This window comes from Meles meles, chromosome 2, assembly GCF_922984935.1.
Source record: "Meles meles chromosome 2, mMelMel3.1 paternal haplotype, whole genome shotgun sequence".
NCBI lineage: Eukaryota > Metazoa > Chordata > Mammalia > Carnivora > Mustelidae > Meles > Meles meles.
Window position 1 is genome coordinate 7,123,475 of NC_060067.1, and position 18,868 is coordinate 7,142,342.

Consider the following 18,868-nt stretch of genomic DNA (forward strand, 5'->3'; position numbering starts at 1 on the left):
GTATAAGACCAAACATATAGCTAATGATGAAGTAGTACTTTTATACCTACAAGTGTTACAAAGTGCCTAGTTTCCTTGGCAATTTCTTCTCCCGCTGCACACTCAAACAAACTAGTGGAATGCTTGCTAAACATGGCAAAGTACTTCGCACAGAAAATTTGTTGTCTAGAATTTCTTTTTATGGACCAACAAGATTTGCCCTTCACAGTAAAGCAGGAGAAAGGTCTTTGTGGATCAGGCCTTCTGAAAGTGGGGGTAGGGCACAGGTCTCCTGCTGTGCTCTCTTCCCCAAAATAAGCCTCACAGAGTAACTAGGGTATGAGGTCAGTATCTTGGTTTGAGGCCAACCAGATCAGAAGCATTGATAACAGAGGCTCTGGGATTTAAAATACACACAACAAACAAAATAACCAATAAATGTGCTGCTTTCACTAGATAACTACTCCCTTGTGCCCATAAAATTAGTGATGATGTTTAGTTCTTAGATCAGAAATCTCTGAAAATGATTTGTTTGAAAAATGTATCCCAAGCAAACAGTCAAGCAGAAACCAATTAGTTCTGCGGATTTCTGGGACGTAAGTGGTGCACCCGCTTCCTCTGTGATTCCCTTAAGATCCCACATTGTACAGGAAAGGTCATCAGACCCCTGAAGTTCCAAGGGGGGAAAAAGTACTGCTTTTAAATGCTTAAAAACTGTACATTTTCTCAGTTCGCAGAGAAAAATAGAGAGGAAATAGAGTTTGTTCATGGAAATTAAGCCCAGGTGGCTCAGTTGGTTAAGCAGCTGCCTTTGGCTTGGGTTGTGATCCTAGAGTCCTGGGATGGAACCCCACATTGCATCCGGCTCCCTGTTCAGTGGGAAGTCTTCTTCTCCCTCTCCCTCTGCCTGTTGCTCCCCGACTCGTGCTCTCTATCTCTCTGTCAAATAAATAAATAAATAAATAAATCTTAAAAAAAAAAAAAAAGGAAATTAAGCCCAGCTTTTCCAAGTGTTTGCACAAATTATTTTTTCTAGGATTTATATACAGTGGGAAAACTTGAAGAAAATTTCTGTGACATGCCAGTTACTCGCCACACCTGCCTCCTGAGATGTCCTGCCCCATCTTGAACTCGATGTTGTCAGGAGAAGGACTGTTGGACTTCCCAGCACAGGTCCCATTGCCTCGGCGCTTGCTGTTCCTTCTGCCTGGGGCAGCGGCTGTAGACCCTTCTGCTTTTGTCCGTGGCTCTTTCTCCCTTCACCCTCCAGACTCCGCTCAGGGGTCATCTCCTGCCTGAATGTGAACCTCTGGTTTGACTTCACTGCCCCTTCTCTCTGTTCTCACGGCACCCTGTGCCAATCTCTGTCTTATACCCTATTCTGTTACAGTGACATTAAAATTCTTGGTACGCATCTCTCCTATCAGCGTAGACACTCCTTGAAAGCAAGTTGCTAATAAAAAATGATTAATTACGTGACCCTTCTTTTAGCTTTCTTTCCAAAATCATAGTATTAGCTCATTTCTAAACTTTAGGTGTAGTTAAATAATCCTTCATGGAAAAAATATCCAGCTTTGTGAAATGCATGTTATCCTTAGTTTGTCTACTATTAAATAGAAACCATTTAAATTTTTTAAAATTAAACAAAATGTTTTATTGTATTTAAAAAAATATTTTAATTACTTAATTAGAGAGAGCAGGGGAACGGTAGAGGGAGAGAGAGCATCTCAAGTGGACTCTGTGCCGAACGTGGAGTGGGCGCCCTCGCCCTCTGCCCCTCCCCCGGCTCAAGTGCATGTGACTCTCTCTCTCTCTCTCTCTCAATAAATAAATAAATAAAATCTAAAAAAAGAAAAGAAAAAAGAGCATTCTTTATACTATAAAACCTGCTGCTGCTTCTTCTTCTTCTTCTTCCTTCTTCTTCTTCTTCTTCTTCTTCTTCTTCTTCTTCTTCTTCTTCTTCTTCTTCTTCTTCTTCTTCTTTTTTAAAGTAAACTCTAGGGCACCTGGGTGGCTCAGTGGGTTAAGCCTCTGCCTTTGGCTCAGGTCATCATCTCAGGGTTCTGGGATCAAGTCCCGCATCGGGCACTCTGCTCCGCAGGGAGCCTGCTTCTCCATCTCTCTCTGCCTACTTGTGATCTCTCTCTATCAAATAAATAAATACAGTGGTTTTTTTAAAATAAATAAATAAAGTAAACACCACCCCCAATGTGAGGCTCGAATTTACCACCTTGAGATGGAGAGTTGTATGCTCTACTGACTGAACCAGCCAGGCACCCCTAAAGCCTTCATTTTAAGAAACCAACTCATTTACCTTGATATACATTGAAGAAGAATATGGTTCAGATCGCTGGTTTTTAACCTTTTTGGATGTAGACGGATTTTATTTATTTATTTATTTTAAAGATTTAGTTTATTTACTTGACACAGAGAGAGAGATCACAAGCAGGCAGAGCAGCAGGCAGAGAGAGAAGGGGAAGCAGGCTCCCCGCTGAGCAGAGAGCCGGACGTGGGGCTCGATCCTAGGACCCCGAGATCATGACCTGAACTGAAGGCAGAGGCTTAACCCACTGAGCCACCCAGGCGCCCCTGGATGTAGACGAATTTTAGAAGACAATGAAATATGGACTTTTTCAGGAAAAAAAAAAGATATATACAGCTGACCCTTGAACAACACAGTTTAATCTGCATAGATCCACTTATATTTCAAGTTTTTCAATAAATGCAGTACAGTACTATAAAGGTATTTGCTCTTCCTTACTGATTTTTAAATAACATTTTCTTTCCTCTGGCTTACTTTGTTGTGAGAACATAGTACAGAATTCATATAACAGACAACATATGTATGATGTTACTGGTGAGGCTTGCAGTCAACAGTAGGCTATGAGTAGTTAAGTCTTCAGGGAGTCAAACGTTATATGCAGATTTTCCACTGCTGGCAGGTCAGCACCCCAATCCCCCTGTTGTTCAAGGGTCAGCTGGACACACATATGTACAAGATATACATGATTTTATGAACATCCGCTATCTCTGTCCACTGAAAATGTGCATTGAGCTCAGGTTAATAACTAGTTTAGAGAGGCTCCTGAGTGGCTCAGTGGGTTAAAGCCTCTGCCTTCAGGTCAGGTCATGATCTCAGGGACTTGGGATCGAGCCCCACATGGGGCTCTCTGCTCGGCAGGGAGCCTGCTTCCTCCTCTCTCTCTGCCTGCCTCTCTGCCTACCTGTGATCTCTGTCTGTCAAATAAATAAATAAAATTTAAAAAAAAATAACTGGTTTAGAACAACATATAAGGAATCCATTAAGGAAAATCATAAAGGAAATAAATAGATCTAAAACTCTCAACAATTCTTAAGAGTGCTTTTTTTTTTTTTTAAATCTTTTCCTAACTCTGCTTATACAAAGCCCCCAAACTCTCTTATAACTCTTTTACTTAACGGGCTGGAAGTTCTTTGGGTTTTCTACAGTTCTTGGTTGCTTAGAAAAAAACCCTCTGCTTCCACCATCATTGCCCCGTGAACGCACTTTATCTGGGACTGCTTTCTTGTGTGCAAAAGGTCTTTGGTCACTAACCTTCAGTGGTCTTTCCCTCTTCAGGTCACCGCAAGAACTTGGGTAACTGGGGGCCATGGCTCTGGTGTTAGAGGTCAGACTGGGATTCCTGAGGCCCAGCTAGATATGGGAATGTAATGGGGAGTTGCTGTTTTGAGCCAGCTAATAGGAGCCAGAAACTTCCACGGTCAGGGCTCACCCAGAGAGTGAGAGTCAACAAGGCATATGTCAGAGTGGCAATCCAGAAGAAGGAAGGTAGAGATATTTTTAAAAGCCAGGCATCTCGGGGCGCCTGGGTGGCTCAGAGGGTTAAGGCCTCTGCCTTCAGCTCAGGTCATGACCAGGGTCCTGGGATCGAGTCCCGCATTGGGCTCTCTGCTCGGCAGGGAGGATGCTTCCTCCTCTCTCTCTCTGCCTTCTTGTGATCTCTGTGTGTCAAATAAATAAATAAAATCTTAAAAAAAGAAAAAAAAAGCCAGTCATCTGGTCTGACCAGAAGGGTGGGACAAATCTTGATGCTGAGGAGGATTTGTGCTTTCGTCATAAACCTCATGTATGCCTCCTGCTGAGGTAAAGCCTAGAGAAGAATTCTGTTGCCGTGGGGCGAGAATCCAGAAGTTAGCTAGCCTAGAACCTGCAAGAAGTGCTTACACCTGGAAACCCGTGGGTGGGAAAGAAGGTCTGATGCTGATACTCAGTGTTTTGCTCTCAAGTGAGCAAGGTAGAAGAAAGCCAAAATGGTTCACTGAGTATCCGCTGTATAATTTTTTTAAGCTTTTATTTATTTATTTGACAGAGAGAGATCACAAGTAGGCAGAGAGGCAGGCAGAGAGAGAGAGGAGGAAACAGGCTCCCCGCCAAGCACAGAGCCCGATGTGGGACTCGATTCCAGGACCCTGGGATCATGACCTGAACTGAAGGCAGAGGCTTAACCCACTTAACCACCCAGGTGCCCCTAATTTTTTAAAAAGATTTTATTTAAATTTATTAAAATAAAAATATTTTTAATTTATTAAAATAAATTTTATTTCTTTATGAGATTATTTTTCAATAAATAGATTATCTGTTGACCGAGGCCCCTCCCCTGGGTCGGAATGCTTGGTGAGCATTAAAGGGAGAGAATTGGATGACCTCAAGGCATCTCATATCCAGACTATAGGGCTTGAAAAAATAAACACACCCTGTAACCCAGTAATGACCAGAATATCCCTGTCTGCCAAATGTAATCTGCCTAGGACAGTGCAAGATAAACACTAATGAAATTTTGCCTCCTTCCAAAGTCGTCATTTTTTTGGACTCCGGGCAATGACTCTTTTATTTACATTATCTTTAGTTACTGTACTTCCCAGGATCAGTGTTTCTTTCAGATCACTCAGCCTGAGGTGCTTTTAGCTGTCATCACAGCTTCATGAGCATTGCATAGAATCCATTAGAATTTACAAACCCTTAATCAGATGGGTCACTTTTGTAATTCCATAACCTAATTCTTTGATTTTTTTAAAATATTTTATTTATTTATTTGAGAGAGACAGTGAGAGAGAGCATGAGCAAAGAGAAGGTCAGAGAGAGAAGCAGACTCCCTGTGGAGCTGGGAGCCCGATGCAGGACTCCGGGATCATGACCTGAGCCAAAGGCAGTCGTCCAACCAACTGAGCCACCCAGGCGTCCCTGGATTGATTTTTTTAAGTCTATTTATTTATTTATTTTGGAATCTCTACACCCAACTTGAGGCTCGAACTCACTACCTAGAGATCAAGAGTTACAAGCCTTTATGACTGAAATCAACTTTGGGTTGATTTTTTTTTTAAGATTTTATTTATTTATTTGACAGACAGAGATCACGAGTAGGCAGAGAGGCAGGCAGAGAGAGAGGAGGAAGCAGGCTCCCTGCTGAGCAGAGAGCCCGATGCGGGACTCGATCCCAGGACCCTGAGATCATGACCTGAGCTGAAGGCAGAGGCTTAATCCACTGAGCCACCCAAGCGCCCCTTTGGCTTGATGAAATTTTCATCTAAATTCTGAAGTAGTGAGCACCTGGGTGGCTCAGTTGGCTGGGCAGCTGCTTTTGGCTTGGGTCAGGATCCTGGGATCAAGCCGGGTAGCGGGCTCCCTGCTCAGCGGGGAAGCTGTTTCTCTCTCTTCTGCTCCCCCTGCTTGTGCTCTCTCTCAAATAAATAAATGGAATGTTTGAAAAAATAAAATAAATAAATAAATTCTGAAGAAGTGACCTCCCTCAAGTCTGCAGCCTTTTTTCTCCCAAGCCAGTAGTACTTAGAATCTCCCCTGCTTGAAGACTTTAACAGTACAATCAAGCCCATTAGGTAACTAACACCCAGCATCTACTGCAGGCAATCCCATTGTTACATTTTATCCTTAACAAATGGGTGGGTCACTCAAATGTTTTATGCACCTTTCTGGACAGGTGACATATTTTAACACAATGATCAAATGCAGAGGAAAAACATTTCTTTAGACCCTAGCCTGTCCCAGGCTTTACAAGGATAATGGATGGAAAGATTTCAGAGGAAATTAGCGTTTGATTCATTCATCAGGCCATAATAGCCTTTCTCCTATTCTCTTCTAAAAGGAATGGATTCATCCTACTCCTGGGAACAGGTTTCTCTTTGCATCAGAAAGCTTTGCGAAGGAGCCAACTTCCCCAAGAGGGCCCTGAAAATTCCCAAATAAGATGTTTTCCATCAGGAAGGCTTGTTCCGAGGCTGCTGAGGTTCATCATTGAACAGTGGGATATTAAACAGCGGCAGGAACCCGGGGAGATTCTGGGGTCTCTTTCTAAATTAGCCACTTAATTTAGCCTTGCGTAACTTGCCTACTTTGTTAATTGCTTGTGAAACTGAAGTGAATTGTGTTTGAAAGTGTTTTGAGGGGCGCCTGGGTGGCTCAGTGGGTTAAAGCCTCTGCCTTCGGCTCGGGTCATGATCCCAGGGTCCTGGAATTGAGCCCTGCATCGGGCTTTCTGCTCAGCTTCCTCCTCTCTCTCTCTGCCTGTCTCTCTGCCTACTTGTGATCTCTATCTGTCAAATAAATAAATTAAAAAAAATTGTTTTGAAAACTGTGGAGTGCTACACAAATGTAAGTTTTACACCCAAGCAAATCCATGAGCAGTCAAGGAAAAAGGAATCCGTTGAAAGCAATTGGTGCATATGCTTTTTTAAGCACCAAACATTCAGTGCTCATGTTTATTGAGGCTTTACCTATGGGCCAGGCATGGTTGATGTTTTATGTCTGATCTTCACAGTGCGCTAATAAGATAAATATTATTGTTCCCATTTTGCAGATGAGAAACACTGAAGCACAGAAAAGTTAAGCATCCTGCCAGAAGTAAAATACGTAGGTAATATACCTAACAAGGGATGAAGTGAAGCTAGGATTCAGATCCAGGTGGCCTGGCTCCAAAGCCCAGACCGAGCTCCTGGCATCCTAATCCTTACTAACTGAATTGGTTGCCAGCCCAAGACATTTGTTGTGCCTGTCTCAAAAGCTTAAGTGTCATGTAAGTGCTGGAATGCTAAAATTGTGATGAATAAAGCTACTTTCCAAGAAAAACGAGTATCTTTTCAGGATTTGGATTTGACACTCCCCCAATGCCATATTTTGGGGTCCTACGGCCTTGAAACATGCTTGAAAAGTCATCTCTTATATACTCACTTCATCAGCAAAATGGTGATAATGGTGTTTTAAGATCCTGTTAGGTTGGGGTGCCTGGGTGGCTCAGTTGATTCAGCGCCTGCCTTTGGGTTAGGTCATGATCTCAGGGTCCTGGGTTCGTGTCCTACATCGGGCTCCCTGCTCAGTGTGAGTCTGCTTCTCCCTCTGCCTCTGCCTGCCTCTCCCCCTGCTTGTTCTCTCTCTTCTCTCTCTCTGACAAATGAGTAAATAAAATCTTTAAAATAAAAAAATAAAATAAAATCAGGGCACCTGGGTGGCTCAGTCAGTTAAGCATCAGCCTTTGGCTTAGGTCAGGATCCCAGGGTCCTGGGACTGAGCCCCGTGTTAAACTTCCTGTTCAGTGGAGAGCTTGCTTCTCCCTCTCCTTCTGCGCTGTCTCTCTGTTGTACTCTCTCTCTCTTTCTCTCTCCCTCACAAATAAGTAAAATCTTTAAAAAAAAAAAAGTACCACCAAAAAAAAAAAAAATTAAATTAAATTAAACATTAAGAGTAGTTTACTCTTGCCAGACATGTTAAACTGTGATGGAGACTAGAAATTTCTACATATTAGTCACTTCCATTCTTGTTTTCTAGACTACAGACTATGATTTTTGGATATTTAAAATGCCTCCAGTTTTAATTTTTGAAATCTATTTTTAAGATGCCTCAAGTTTTTAAATGGTGATAAATAACCTCACAATGAACTTTTTTCCTTAAGTTTCTATTTTTAAGTAATCTCTACACCCAATGTAGGGCTTGAACTCACACGTCACATGCTCGGACAACTGAGCCAGCCCGGCATCCCCATGGTGAACTTCTTGGTGCATATTCTAAGAGGGATATATACTTAAAAGTGGAATTATTGGCTTAAGAAGTACAGACATTTTAAAGTTTTTGATATATCTTGCCAAATTACTTTTTTTAAAGGGTGAATTAACATTTACCTGCAACAGAAGTGTACAAAGAGGCTTGGTTTTGCATATTGGATGTTTGCATTTACGAATATTTACATGTATTTATGGTTTGCCCTTTTTTCATTTTAACAGGTCTTCATATGTGTTTAATGCTATGTACTTTTTTCTATGAATTGGACATCCTTTACATGTTTTTTGATTAGGTTTTGGATTTTTTTTTTAAGATTTTATTTATTTATTTCACAGATAGAGATCACAAGTAGGCAGAGAGGCAGGCAGAGAGAGGGGGAAGCAGTCTCCCTGCTGAGCAGAGAGCCTGATATCGGGCTTGATCCCAGGACCCTGAGATCATGACCTGAGCGGAAGGCAGAGGCTTAACCCAGTGAGCCACCCAGGCGCCCTAGGTTTTTTTTTTTTTTAAGATTTTATTTATTTATTTGAGAGAGAGAGTGAGCTAACGAGAGAGCACAAGCTGGGAAGGAGCAGAGGGAGGAGAAGCAGACGCCCTGCTCAGCAAGGAACCTGATGCAACGCTCAATACAGGGATTCTCAGGTCATGACCTGAGCCAAAGGTAGATGCTTAATCAGCTGAGCCACCCAGCTCAGGTGGCTTGACTAGGTTTTCATATTGATTTCTTATCAAATTTTATTAGCCCTTTGAATCAAATTTGTGACAGAATCGTACAAGTACACAGCTCATATTTATTTTGGTTATATCCTCATAATTTTCTTTGTAATTGAATCTCCTGCCTCTAAGCTTAAAAAGTCATTCCTCATCTATGTAACCACTTGGGGGGGAAAACGCTAAGCAGACAAATGTACTAACATAAAAGGATGCCCAAATTATACTGTCAGGAACGAAGTCATATCCTGCAAAATAATGTTTAATTATGATCCCACTTCTTTCCATCTGTCTTTATATATATCACACACATATACACACATATTTTCACTAATTATTTTTTTTAATGTCTCCTTTGTGGCACTACATCTTTGAACAAAACAGACCAAATTTGAGCCCTCATGGAACTAAAGTTGATTGGGGAGGCCAACAATTTTTAAAAACCACCAAGTTTGGGCTATGGGCATTGGGGAGGGTGTGTGCTATGGTGAGTGCTGTGAAGTGTGTAAACGTGGCCATTCACAGACCTGTACCCCTGGGGCTAATCATACATTATATGTTAATAAAAAAATTCAAAAAATTAATTTTAAAAAACCCACCAGGGGCGCCTGGGTGGCTCAGTCGGTTAAAACCTCTGCCTTTGGCTCAGGTCGTGATCCCAGGGTCCTGGGATGGAGCCCTGCATCGGGCTCTCTGCTCAGCGGGGAGCCTGCTTCCCCCTCTCTCTCTGCCTGCCTCTCTGCCTACTTGTGATCTCTGTCAAATAAATAAATAAAATCTTAAAAAACAAACAAACAAACAAAACCCACCAAATGATACATGTCAGGTAGTGAGAAGTGCTATGAACACAAATGGAGCAGGCTAAGAGATGAAGAATGAAGGGTTTCCTCTTGAATCAGTGTTCAGAGAAGACCTAAGCTGGCCATCAGTTCAGTCAGAAAGTATTGAATTAAGTAACTAATATATTATTTTCTATAAGAGTATGAATAGAGCCACCTGGATGGCTCAGTCCGTTAAGTTTCCAACTCTTGATTTTGATTCAGGTCCTGATTTCAGGTTTGTGGGATCAAACCCCACCTTGGCTCCACAGTCAGCGGGGAATCTGCTTGTCCTTCTCCCCTCTGTCCCCCCTTCGTGCTCTCTCTCAAATAAATAAATAAATAAATTCTAGGGACGGCTGGGTGGCTCAGTCGGTTTAGCCACTGCCTTCGGCTCAGGTCATGATCCCAAGGTCCTGGGATCGAGTCCCGCATTGGGCTTCCTGCTGGGCAGGGAACCTGCTTTTCTCTCCGCCTCTGCCTGTTTGTGCACTTACGCGCATGCTCTCTCTCTCTCTCTCTAACAAATAAATAAATTTAAAAAAGAAAGAAAATATTTGGAAGAATATTCAGGGCAGAGGGTGAGGCAGAGAGGATCTCAAGCAGACTCTGCGGCCAGTGAGGAGCCCAACGTGGGGCTCGACCTCACAATATTCACATCATGACTTGGGCCAAAACCAAGAGTGCAAGCTTAACCGAATCTGCCACCCAGGTGCCCCTGTAATCTTGGATTGTATCTGGGACCAGAAAACAATTTTTTTTCTTTTGCTATAAAGAGTATTAGTTGGACAATGGATGAAATTTGAATGTCTATAGATTATAGAATTGTATAAATGTTCATTTCTGATTTTGATCATTGTATTGCAGTTATATAAGAGAATGTCTTTGTCTTTTAAGAAATACGCACCAGAGGGGACGCCTGGGTGGCTCAGTGGGTGAAGCCGCTGCCTTCGGCTCGGGTCATGATCTCAGGGTCCTGGGATCGAGCCCCACATCGGGCTCTCTGCTCAGCGGGGAGCCTGCTTCCTCCTCTCTCTCTGCCTGCCTCTCTGCCTACTTGTGATCTCTCTCTCTGTCAAATAAATAAGTAAAATTAAAAAAAAAAAGAAAAGAAATATGCACTGAAATGTTTAGTGGTAAAGGGACATCGTGTCAGAAAAAATTTAAACTAGAGTTTCTTCATAGATGCTCTTTTGTAGACAGTGATTACATGACTATCTACCAATTGTCTGACAGTGTCCATAATAACCATTTACAGGTTCCTTCAGAATTCCTGGATTTGTTCACTCAGTAGCTACCATGGAGTGCCAGTGTATCGAGCACAGTACCGGACACAGAATGAGGCAAAAACACTTGCAAGGTAGTGTCTTCGGGGAATTGACAGGCTACAGGAGATGAGCAGATTCAGAAAGTGAGAGACGGAGGGAGAGAACAAGGGGGAGAAAGAGAGACAATGAGAATGATAAAGCAAGTGTAGTAAAAACTAATGTTTGAGGAATGTAAGTGAAGGGCATATGAGAATTCATTTATTTATTTTTGCAATTTTTCAGAACCAATGAAATTATTTCATTCTTTTTTTTTTTTTTAAGATTTTTAAAATTTATTTGACAGAGAGATCACAAGTAGGCCCAGAGGCAGGCAGAGAGAGAGTGGAGGGGAAGCAGGCTCCTCACAGAGCAGAGAGCCCGATGCGGGGTTTGATCCCAGGACCCTGAGATCATGACCTGAGCGGAAGGCAGAGGCTCAACCCACTGAGCCCCCGAGGTGCTCCTATGTAATTAAGTTAAAAGTGTAAAAACCACTAGGAAGAGAAAAGGATATTAAGAGGCAGTGAAAGTAGATGTTTTCGATAGACTAGAGTGTTATAGACAACTTGCAAAACTTCTACCTGTATTAGGCCACAAAGAAAAATCTCAACAATTCCACAAAGCACAGAAATGTACATGTCATACTCACAAACCAAACAAGTAAAAATTTAAAAATTGAATTTAAAAATTAAAAGTATTTAGGGTGCTTGGGTGGCTCAGTTGTTGGGCATCTGCCTTTGCCTCAGGTCATGGTCCCAGGGTCCTGGGATAGAGCACCATGTTGGGGCTCCCTGCTCAGGGAGGAGCCTGCTTCTCTCTCTCCCACTCCCCCTGATTGTGTTCCCTCTCTCGCTGTGTCTCTGTCAAAGAAATAAATAAAATCTTAAAAAATAAAATAAAAATAAAATAAATTAAAATTAAAACTATTTGGACATTCTTAGTTACCTCTCTTTCAACAGTAACTGAATGAAAAAAGTGAATGTAAACTACACTTCCAAACTACTTAGAATAACAATAGTAGTGAATAGAACCTATGGGATGTGGCCTAAACTATAAGCACGGGAAAATCTAGAGTCTTCAAATTACTATTATTATTTATCAAGAAAGAACAGAAATCTACAAATCATATACTGTTTCAGAAGTTAGGGCAAAAACATCATAAATACCAGGTGCCCAGGACAAAGACTGTTGTGCCCTCTGCTTTCAAATGATCACTCGGCCAATTCACGGAGACTAGGGCAGCCCCCCTTTTTTTTTTTTTTTTTTAAGATTTTTATTCATTTAAGACAGAGCAATACAGAGAAAACAAAAGCAAGAGGAGAGGGAGAAGCAGACTCCTCGCTGAGCCTGGAGTGCGCCATGGGGCTCGATCCCAGGACCCTGGGATCATGACTGGAGCTGAAGGCAGACACTTAACTGGCTGAGCCACCCAGGCGCCCCAAGGGCAGCACTTTCACTTTGCCAGTACCACGTGCTGGATTGCAGAGGCAAACAACAGATCCTCCGTTGTGGAACTTACAGGGCATGTGTATATACAAGGAGGAAAACATCAGATATTAAATTATAAATGGAAAAATTCAGTGTTGTGTACAAGTACAAAGTGCTGTTTGGTATCCTTAGCGCAGTATCACTTAACAGTACCATCTGTGGTCATTGTCTCCCTACTGCCTTTCTCCGAGTCTCCCTCTTTTATGGTGTCTCTCTGGCTGTCTTGTTCTATTTTTCTCTTTTTCCTCCTCTCACTCTCTCTTTTCTCTTCCCCCCTCCCGCTCCCCAGTCCCTGAAGACACTAAGTTTCAATTATTTTTTGCCTTATGCCCAGCCTAGTGCCCTGCCTGATGTATTGGCACACAGTGGTGGCTGTGAAATGAATGAATCCCAGGAGTTGAAAGAATCCCATTTGTTAATTAAGTGGACGTTCTGCCAGGCAACCCGTAGATCACCATTTGAACACATGTATGTGAACATTTTTTAGGTTTTATTTTGTTTATTTATTCATTTATTTAAGAGTAAGAGCATGTGAGCGGGAGAGGGACGGAGCAAATTTCGAGTCGACTCCCTGCCCAGTGCAGAGCCTGACACGGGGGTTGATGCCATGACTACGAGACCATGTCCCCAGTCCAAACCAAGAGTCGGATGCTCAACTGACTAAGCCACCCAGGTGCCCCATACATTTCCAATTGACTTCTGTTTATTTAGGAAGAAGTCTAGAAGAGACTCTAGGAACTACAGAATATATAGAGAATACAAAATAACCACAAGATACAGCTTAGACAAGCTGGTAGACTATTGCAGCATTAGGTTAACTCAAATTCTAAGAAGGATAGTTTGTGGAGGAGACAATCACACCTACCTCATCTTTAGAATACTTGAGTGTGATGTTTCAGGAGGAGTATTTGGAAAAATCGATAGATGCGATTCACTTTGATCTTTCACAGACGTTTGATAAAGGTTCGCAGCCAAGATCCACCCCTGGGGCAGGAAATATGACTCGGAGAGTGGTTGCAGAAGAGAAAAACTTAAGGACTAGATCAGGTAGGTCTCGTTTGCCAGTCAGGACTTGGAATTTTATTTTACTTATTATTATTTTTTAAAGATTTTATTTATTTATTTGACAGAGAGGGAGTGAGCAGAAGTTGGGGGAGCAGCAGGCAGAGCAGGGAGCCTGATGCATGGGGGGCTCAATCCCAGGACCCCGGGGATCATGACCCTCACCAAAGGCAGATGCTTAACGACTGAGCCATCCAGGCACCCCAGGACTTGGGGTTTTTTATTGTGTTGCCTTTGGAAGGTTTGGAAAATGTCATCTGATTGTAGCTATAAAGGATCTGGTTGCTGCGTCTGTGAGACTAGACTGTAGAGGCATAAGCATGGAAGCATCAAGACCAAATGGGGGGCGCCTAGATGGCTCAGTGGGTTAAGCCTCTGCCTTTGGTTCAGGTCATAATCTCAGGGTCCTGTGATCGAGCCCTGCATCGAACTCTCTGCTCAGCAGGGAGCCTGCAACCCACAACCCCCACCCCTGCCTGCTGCTCTGCCTACTTGTGATCTCTCTCTCTGTCAAATAAATAAAATCTTAAAAAAAAAAAAAAGACCAAATGGAAGGCTGTTGCATTAGGCCATGGTGGCCTGGACCATGATAATAGTAGCAATAGTGATGAGAAGTGTTTGATCCAGATTAAATATTAATGGTAGAGGGAATAGAAGTTTATGATGATTAGCCGTGGGGTGTGAGAGTCAAGAGTGACTTAAAGGTTTTTGGCTTGAGCCACTGAATGAATGCAATTCATACTGCTCTCCCTGGCTTACAGTCTATTAGGGGAGAGAGTGTTTCATGGAGGTTGTATTTGAAGGGCAGGGATATTAGGAGACTACTGGAATCATTCTGGAGAGATGAAAGGGTCCTGAACTGGGCAGAGGCTGTAAGTATGGAGAGGCATTCAAACGGCACAGACTTGAGAGATATTTAGGAAGTAAAAATCACTTTTGAAAACAGTTTATGATTTTTTACTAAAATTGAGGATAGCTGAATCTTTTTTCACTTACTGGTATTTATGCTAGAGCAGGGGTTGCCTGAGGCCTGTTTTTGGATAGCCCTAGAGCTAGGTGAAAAATGTTTCTTTTGATTTGTTTATTTATCTCAGAGAGAGAATGAGAAGTATTTCTTTTTTGTTTTTCTTTTCCAAGAGAGTGCAAGGAGGGAGGGGCAAAGGGAGAGAATTTATTTATTTATTTAGTAAGATTTATTTATTTTAGTGGGGCCTGGGTGGCTCAGTCAGTTAAGCACCTGTCTTTGGCTCAGGTCCTGGGATTGAGCCCTGTGTTTGGTTCCCAGCTCATTCAGGAGTCTGCCTCTCCCTCTCTCTGCCTCTCCCGGTTTGTGCTCTGTCTCTCTCTCTCTCAAATGAATATAAAATCTTTTTTAAAATATTTATTTTAGAGAGAGCTCGCCCCCGAGTGGAGGGAAGAGCAAAGGAAGAGGGAGAGAGAGAACCTCAAGCAGACTCCCTGTTGAGTGCTGAGCCCAAGGCCAGGCTCCATCTCACAACCCTGAGATCATGACCTGAGCCAAAACCAAGAGTCTGATGCTCAATTGACTGAGCCACCCAGATGGCCCTGTTTTTTTATATTTTTAAAGGATTTTATTTATTTATATTTATTCTTTAATATTTCATTTTTAAATCAGAGTGAGAGTGAGCACAAGCAGTGGGAGTGGCAGGAAAAAGGAGAAGCAGACTCCCTGCTGAGCAAGGAGCCGGATGGAGGACTTGATTCCAGGACCCTAGGTCATGACCTGAGTGGAAGGCAGCCGCTTGACTGACTGAGCCACCCAGGCATCCCACATTTTTAAAGGATTTTAAAGGGAGTAGGGTGGGATATGTACTGAAGACCACTTGTGGGCCTTAAAACCTAAGATATTCACTCTCTGGTCCTTTACAGTGTAAGTTTGCCAACTCATGCCATAGGTCAGTGTTTTTTTTTTTGTTGTTTTTTTTTTTAAGATTTTGTTTATTTATTTGACAGAGAGAGGGATCACAAGCAGGCAGAGTGGTAGGCAAAGAGAGAGAGAGAGAAAGAAGCAGGCTCCCTGCTGAGCAGAAAGCCTCATGCGGGGCTTGATCCCAGAACCCTGAGATCCTGACCTAAGCCGAACGCAGAGGCTTAACCCACTGAGCCACCCAGGCACCCTCCCCCCCCTTTTTTTTAAGATTTTTATTTTTAAGTAATCTCTACACCCAACATGGGGCTTGAACTCTCAGCCCTGACATCAAGAGTTGCGTGCTTCACCGACTGAGCCACCCAGGTGGTGTTTAAAGTGTGGCTAAGAGAGCAGCAATAGCATCATCACTTGGGAACTTGTTAGAAATGTAAATTCTCAGGCCTCAACACAGACTTGATGAATCGGAAACCCTGGGAGTGGGGCTCAGCAGTCTGTGGTTTAACAAGCACTCCAGGTGATTTTGATGTAAGTTAATTTCTGAGAAACACTGCTCTAGAGAAACTTGTATCTATGCACTGGGATCCATTATCAGGAAGAACAATGGTTGTGAATAAGAACGCCAAACTCGGGGCGCCTGGGTGCTCAGTGGGTTAAGCCTTTGCCTTCGGCTCAGGTCATGATCTCAAGGTCCTCTGATGGAGCCCTGCATTGGGCTCTGTGCTCGGCAGGGAGCCTGCTTCCCTTTCTCTCTCTGTCTGCCTCTCTGCCTACTTGTGATCTCTCTCTCTGTCAAATAAATAAATAAAATCTTAAAAAAAAAGAACCCTAATCTGGAAACAATCAAAATATCAATCAGCAGTAGAGGAGATAAATAAATCGTGGCAATTAATACTGTGACAGTATTCTACAGCCTGTGGTTAAGGGCATGGAGTGTGATGGCGACTGCTTATTTGAGTCCCAGCTCCACCCAGCTGTAGCTGTGAGAACTTGGCAAGTTATTTGATCTCTCTAAACTTCAGCTTCCTCATCTGTAAAATGGGCATAAAATAGTAACTACTCTACAAGGTTATTGTTATCCTTAAACAATTACATAAAGTAATTTGAAGAATGCCTGGTACATTAGTATTAGATTTAAAGGGAAACCTTCATGCTATGCTTCAAAGGAAAAAAAGAAAGTCAAAGTTCATTTCATAAAAGTTATAGTCTGCTGAAATACTCTTCATGTAACAAAATTAGTAAGCAACCTAAGGTAAAAACAGTGTAGTTTTTCACACGTGGAAAATACCTTAAAACTGTTCTTGAAACTGATGAAATGTCTATTCCCCCATCATGTTTGGTACATGGGCATGTAATAAATGTGTTTTCCTTTTCTAATTGCCCTTTCATATCTTCCATCATTTTCTCAGCCCTTCCTTCCCAAACTGCCTCTGCTGTCTTGGTATTCTCGGGAGCAACATTGCCAGAACGAAGGTGCGAAGCGGCTTCCTTGACTGTCAGGAGATTTGGCTTTTTCCATGAATCAAGGTCACGAGAGTCAGTGTCTAGTGTTTTCCCAGCTATGCCCGGGGGCCAAGTGTGGGCCTAGATCTAGGACGGGGCTGTAATCCTGATATCTCCTGGGATTTCGGCCTTTTAGCAGCCTTAGCATGTAAAACGCTTAGTATGTATTTAGCCACAGCTAAATACAAAACACACACACAAAGAAATAGATTCCTTCCCCCTCTGTCCAGGCCGCCCCTGTTTCCCTACATCGCAGGGCCTAGCACCTAGCAGGCTCCAGGACATGCACTGCGCTCAGCCGTTAGGGTGAATTTGACCTTCTCGGTGGCGTTTAATACCTCCATTTCCCAGGATGGGTCATACACAATGTAGGTGAGTTTAGGGTGCAAACAGCTGAAACCACTGGCTGCGTTTTCTGGTCTGGAGCAGCAACCTGCAGACATCTGGTTCAGAGAGAAAAGGACCGAGTCCTTCCCTCTTAACATTAAGGACCGAAAGGGACCAGAAATCTCGCTCTCCAGCACACGCCGCCAAAGACACGGCGCTGCAGCCAACCGGTTCCCGTCGGGTCGCGGTCTCGAAGGGCTGCGAGGCCGGCGCCGTAGGGCAGCAGAGAGGCAGCCTCCTTGTGACGTCAAATCAGCGGACTCTCGCCGCGGCTTCAGGCCGGTTCCGGTTCCCCGGCTTTCTGGGCGCGAGAGTACGTGAGCGCGGCGGCGTTCTGCGCGTGCTCCGCAGAGAAACGCGAGAGGGTTGGGTCCGGCTCGCGAAGGAGATGCGTGATTGGCTGAAGCCGTGCTGGGGGGTTCCCCAGCCCTTTCGGCAGGGGTAAAACAATAAGAGGGGGCGGCGGCAAAGGGGGCGGGACGTCCGTGTTCCTTGTCGCTCGCCGCAGCGCCTGGCGCCCGGGAAGAGGTGGTTTTAAGGGAGACGAGCTCGCGGCTCTTCGGCTTCCGAGGCTTGAGATTCGTCGCAGGGAGGGGGCGGCGAGCGAGAAGAATCCGCTGCGGCCGGTCCTCGGCGACTCTCCTGCTGACCTCCGCGCGACGTACCCGCCGCCGCTGTTGGTTGGAGGTGTGTACGGGGGCCGGGAAGGGAGGTCGGTGTGGTGGTCGGAAGGGGACATTCCGTTCGCGCGCCGCGGCTCGAGGCAGCCGTCCTGTGCGGGAGCCGTAGTGTCGGAGGTGGTCGCAGCGGAGAGAGACATTGTTCTCGCCGGCTGCTTGCGCTGCCGTTTGCGCGCGTTAGGAGCCAAACCTTCCCTCTCAGGTGAGGATGGGAGGCCGCGTGGGAAGGGAGGTGACCGGCGCGCGTCTTGCGGACGGCGGGCCCGGAGGGCACAGGTGGGGCCCGGATTTGTGGGAGATGAAGTGGCGAGCCGGGGACGGGGCCGCAGCAGCTCCCGGGGGCGCGCTGGTGCAGCCTGAATGCGGGACGTGGAGGAGCAGGCTCTCCGGAGAGGTCTTGGGGTGGGGAGCCCACCAGCCTGGTCTCCGAGTCGCCTGCGTCTCTCGTTCCCGGTTTCAGGGGAGCGGGGAGGCCGTCGCCGCCCCGCCCGTGGGGGAGGGGAAGATAGGCTGTGTCGGCGGAGGCAGAAGCGACGCAGATGCGAAAGTAGCGGCCTCCGGGCACCATTTCTGTGCACCGACACAGAATCCGGGTGTGAAGGCGGCCGCCGCTTTGCTTACCCGGTACCTGGAGTTCCGCGGTCTTTGGACGCCCCCCGCCCCCACCCCGGGGGTTTATCCCTAACGTGTTCAAAAACCCAGGCTGTATCTAACGTACATCTTCTTTCTGCTCTTTTTATGCAGACAATTCCGTATTGACCCAGGAATAGGAAAGATGTTTGAGTGCTTTGGGAAATGGGTTTCTTCCTGTTCCCCCACTTGGGGGGGGGGGGGCGGTGGGAAGGATGGTCAACGGGAAGAGCACGAGCTTCCTAGTTTGTGTTGATTTATGTTCGTCGAATCTGATAGAATTTTATCTGCGTCTTTAAAAGCAGATTTTTTAAGATGGCTCTGTGCCGATTTGGAGCGAATATGGATTTGCATCTAGTTTTCCGCAT

The 18,868-nt window shown here is 44.5% G+C and overlaps 1 protein-coding gene across 5 annotated transcripts in view; it reads left to right on the plus strand.

Annotated features, from left to right (window-relative positions):
- G3BP2 (G3BP stress granule assembly factor 2) overlaps nt 1–18,868 on the plus strand; it is an 84,609-nt gene that overhangs the window by 33,450 nt on the left and 32,291 nt on the right. For 2 of the 5 annotated variants that reach the window (XM_045998215.1, XM_045998219.1), the window contains exon 1: nt 17,655–17,877. The exons of 2 other annotated variants lie outside the window; for them this stretch is intronic. The gene's annotated coding sequence lies outside the window, so the exon portion shown is untranslated. Of the gene's footprint in view, nt 1–17,654; nt 17,878–17,937; nt 18,073–18,868 lie in introns of those variants that run through there. One more of the 5 variants, XM_045998217.1, reaches the window with a different exon arrangement.